Raw genomic sequence first — 5,000 nt, 5'->3', positions numbered from 1 at the left:
GATGCAAGTGCAGCTCGATTTTCAATTTCCAGACGACTGTTACCCTCCACCATTATGAAGAGGTCATCAGCATAGGCAACCGCACCAAGTACTGCATTGCTTTCTTGTAATGCATACAGCAAAGGGTCCATGTTTATGTCCCAAAAAATGGGACCACAGACCGAACCCTGTGGGCATCCCTTCGTTATAGGTTTAGACACTACAGCACCTGGAGCGGAGATCCTAGCAACTCTATCTTGACAGTAATCCCTCAGACAGCCATATAGTGACACCGGACACTCAATTTCCCGCAGACGGGAGAAGAGCGCCGGCCACCACAGGCTATCGAAGGCACCAGATATATCCACCGTGATTCCTAATACATACCGACTGGTGGAGGAGCGAGCCGTGTCGGCTACTTTGTTAATGGCATCTGATGTCGATTTACCCTTCCTAAAGCCGTACTGCAACTCGCTCATGCCGCGCAGTATTCTGTGGCTCGACAGTCTATGCACGAGCAGCTTCTCCAGAGTCTTTCCCAGGACGTCCAACAGACAGATCGGTCTGTAGGACTTAGGAACTGTGGGATCTTTATTCGGATCTTTCTTGATAATGACGACCTCCGCAGTTTTCCATTTCGTTGGGAAGCGTTGAGTTTCTAGACAGTGGTTGAAGATAACTGTGAGACATGGAGCCAGCTTACGCACCAAGTGCTGCAGGACCTCCGCAGGAATTGCATCTGGTCCTGGAGCCTTCCGCCTGGCGAAGGAATTTACTGCATTTACTACCTCCTCCTGTGAGAAGGGGTAGACATTTAGTTCATTATAGTATGGCTCCTCAACTGCCTGTCTCAGCATGGCTTGCCTTTCAGTGTCGTTTCCTCGATCGTCATCTGGCAAGAGAACTCTGAGTAATTCCTCAGCAGTCTGTTGCCAGTTTGTCGTCATTATGCCTGTGTCCGCTATCCTCACTGTTGACAGGAGCATTGGTGAGTGGATCTTCTCCCTCACAATCTTGTATGGAACCCCCCAGGGGTCCAGAACAAGATGCGAGTGCACAAAGTCCTCCCAACTTTTCTGTCTGTGCTTTGTTAATGATTCCTGAAAGTTTCTTTTTTGTCTCCTGTAAATTGACAAGTGATACTGTCTTGCGTCCTGGGTGAAGGCCCGTTGATAGAGACGACGAGCTCTCCTCATACCCTGCCGGAGCCTGGTAAGCTCAGGAGTCCACGGAGCTGTCGCTCTGCGGATGTACCTCTTCTTTAATGGCACAGAGGCAGCAACAGCCGTCTTTATAGAGGTCACAAGAGCTTCTACTGCTTCATCGAGAACAAAAGCATTATTTCCCAATTCTGGAGGACGGCATTCCGCCTCGAGCAGGTCCCAATTGGCTTTCCCGTAGTCTAATTGCATTATCCATTCGTCAGAAACATGTACTACTCCTAATGAGATTGCAAATTCTATCAAGTTATGATCACTTGTTGTCTGTCCATCGTGAACATGCCAATTTCTGATTTTGTCTCTTACATTTTCCGTCGATAATGTAACATCAATATATGATTCTGCACCCGCTCTACTTCTGTATGTGGGTGGATTTCCAGGTAGGTTCTCCACCTGGAGGTGGTGCTCCATTATCAAGTCCTCGAGTGCACTACCTCGAGCATCTTGCACTGGACTATGCCACAAAGAGGATTTAGCATTGCTGTCCATAGTTATTATTACTGGATTTCCTTGTAGCGCTCTCAGGACACGAGAGAGATGTTGCAAATAGGGTTCAATATTATCTCTAAATTGACAATAAACATTTATTAGGTACCAGGTCGTGTTCATTAGATTTACTTGAACTACTGAGATGTGAGAGGTACAAAATTGTGTTATAACAGTTGTTTTAATTAATTTGTTCAAAATTATTATGGTAGACATAGGATTTGCCCCTGTTGAAATAACCTGAGCCGTCACAGGAAAGCCAGTGACCTTGCCAGAGGCGGAGTAAGGCTCCTGTATTAATAATATATCTACCTCATTTTCTTCACTCATTTTTCTAAGTTCCTGTGTGACGGTGTTACTTCTCATGGCATTTAGTTGATAAACCTTGACAGATGCCATTACGGATGTCTAGTATAATAGTGATCTTCAGGCCACTTCTTGTAGGGATCAAAACCAATTCTCCCATACATCATTACCATCTCTCTATAAAGCTTTTCTATGTCAAAAACCCTGCCCCGTCTCTGAAAGACCCTGTGAACTAAAATCAGTAACTCTTTGTGATCACATGGCAGATTTAAAGATGCCAGCTGTATACAATCAACATCCTCCAGAGTTGGGAATGTTATTTTCTTCCCGTTTGGGTGCCCAACACGTACAAGCTGTCTCAGAGCAACCATCAAAATAGACGGCTCCTCTAATCGAGATAACTTTATTGCATCTTCACACATAGTGTACACATCTCCGGGAGGACATGCATTATATGTATATATATCTACTTTGTTACAAGGTGTATCTACAGACTGGGATAGGGTTAACATCTGCAAGGGACCACCACCTGACACCAAATTGTCTATCAAGGGATCTACACTACATGTTTGGTCTGCTTCCGTACTCGCCGAGGGCGCCGTCCTCTCTTCTTCCTCGACCGGCAAGGATTCAGCTGTCGCTGGCCCCGCGCTGCTCGCACCTCCAGTAGCCCCCAATGCCCCAGGTGGGACAGGGGGCCCTTCCCGGGCCGATTCTGACCTGTTGGAAAATAACCTCCACCAACGCTCCGCGTCCCTTGCTTTCTTGCTAGGAGATTTATGGATCTTTTTCGCACCCTTCTTATGGTTCTCCATAGTCGGTGCGTTGTATCTGTCGTTGCAATAGTAGTTTGTATGTCGCACATTCCTTTCCAGGTGTGCGACATGTTCTCTTTCTGTACATGCAAGGTATGCAGACTGGGGGGGAGGCCTGTCTTGAACAATTTTTCTTGTCATGGCCATCATGGCCACAATGTGCACAGACTGGGTTCCTGATTTCACAGTACTTGGCCACATGGCCGTAATCTTGACATTTGGTACATCTAGGTACCGCTGTGTAGTCTTTTATGGAGACTGCACTGTACCCAACGTACAGTCTATTGGTCTTGATTATAATTTTTCTCAGCTCTGGTGCTATTTCCGCAACGTGATGTACAGTTGTACGATCACGAGGACCAGTTTTAAATCTCAGTTTAAACTTCTCTAAGAATTCCTCTCGTTTCATCTGTTCTTCAAAATTTTGTGTGTAAATGCAATCCAGGATATCATCCTGTGTCATGTATGTCGGTATATCGTATAACATCATTAATGGACGCCTTTTTCGCGGTTTCTCACAAGTAAAGTGTTGTTTTAATTGTGGGTTATTTATTAGTTTGTCTGAATCTTCTGGGGATGCTACTTCGACAATCAGTAGATTTTTTGTTGTTCTTACTGCATTTATCTTTATTTTATCTTTCTTTGGGTCTATACTTTTTTCGAAGTTTTCTTTTGCTTTCTTTATATCCTCTCCCTTTTTTGGTTTAACAAACAAGGTCGGGACAACTTTCTCCACATTCTGTTTAATTACCTCCTGCACTTTTTGTCTTACTGTAGGAGTTGCAGCAACCGCTGCGTATGTCTTTGTAGGCTTTTGCAGTTCTTTTCTAAGTCTTTCATTTTCGGCTTGTACTTCAGAGTACTTGCCTTCTAGCCGCGCATGGGCTAACGCCCATTGCGCGATAGTCTCCTTTAGTACTCTTACTTGCTCGGCATTTATCTTGCCGTGTTTTACACTTCGATCGAATAAACGAAGGAAGTGTGAATGTCGGTCAACGACCGACATGTCATCACCCGCATCATCATCGAAAATAGGAGCATCATGCTCCGAAGCGCCAGCATCACTCTCTTTGTCTTCCGCCATGATTATAAGAGAGTGAAAGAAAAAGAAGACCCGTCTGATAACCCCCGACCGGTTCCACGGGCATGAGGGGGGGCAAAGCAGCTTGTCCACCAGTCCTGCCCCAGGACCAAGGGCATTTATTCAGCTGCATAGGTTAAGGGCGCCGTTCCCAACGTCCTTGTCCTCCTCGCCAACCGCGTCTCCCGAGATTTCTCCCGTCCCTTCCCCGCCGAGTGCCCCCCGCACTCCGGGAAGGCGGATTCACCTTCCGCGCTTCACCTCTTACTAGGCCAGGTTCCCACCTGTTGGCCTAGGACCCGGTCCTACTCAGGTGCCGGGCCGGTCCCCCAGACTTTCAGAAGATCGCGCCCATCTAACCTAGCCGCTCGATGTCACCACCTCACGGTTTGACGGAACGTGCCTCAAGGCACGGCGAAAGGCCCTCGGCGGCTCGGGTCGCGATCCCTCCCAGGCAGGCACGGCTGACGGAAACCGGGCGCAGATGCACGGTAGGCGCTCCGGGGACTTTTAACGTCGTCCAGGACGTGAGGAACTGCGGCAGGAGGACTGCAGGGTTCCGGGATCGTCGTGAGACTTACCCTCATACCCTCGCCCAGCCACCGCGCTCAACTCAGGAGAGACAGTTGTTATGTCTCTCGTAACGCAGCTTCCCCTGCGCCATGCACCCTTTGCTTTCGCTTGGGTTGGGGGCATTTAACGTCCTGCCAGGACGGGAGTTTTACGTCCTACCTTGACACAACGACAACCCACACCTATCAACGCAGCCCGGAAGGTGTTAAAGGAGTCAGTCCGGGTCTTATATGTAGATAGGGACAGCGGGAATCTCGTTAATCCATTCATGCGCGTCACTAATTAGATGACGAGGCATTTGGCTACCTTAAGAGAGTCATAGTTACTCCCGCCGTTTACCCGCGCTTGCTTGAATTTCTTCACGTTGACATTCAGAGCACTGGGCAGAAATCACATTGCGTCAACACCCGCTAGGGCCATCGCAATGCTTTGTTTTAATTAGACAGTCGGATTCCCCCAGTCCGTGCCAGTTCTGAGTTGATCGTTGAATGGCGGCCGAAGAGAATCCGCGCACCCGCGCGCCCCCGGAGGAGCACGCTA

The 5,000-nt window shown here is 48.1% G+C and overlaps 1 pseudogene; it reads right to left on the bottom strand.

Moving 5' to 3' along the window:
- Positions 1-5,000, bottom strand: part of LOC126454527 (large subunit ribosomal RNA) — a 10,937-nt pseudogene that overhangs the window by 3,287 nt on the left and 2,650 nt on the right.

The sequence above is a fragment of the Schistocerca serialis genome, unplaced genomic scaffold, assembly GCF_023864345.2.
Source record: "Schistocerca serialis cubense isolate TAMUIC-IGC-003099 unplaced genomic scaffold, iqSchSeri2.2 HiC_scaffold_985, whole genome shotgun sequence".
In the NCBI taxonomy this organism is placed as follows: domain Eukaryota; kingdom Metazoa; phylum Arthropoda; class Insecta; order Orthoptera; family Acrididae; genus Schistocerca; species Schistocerca serialis.
Note: the sequence above shows the minus strand (reverse complement) of the source record. Positions and strands in the feature narration are given on the sequence as shown.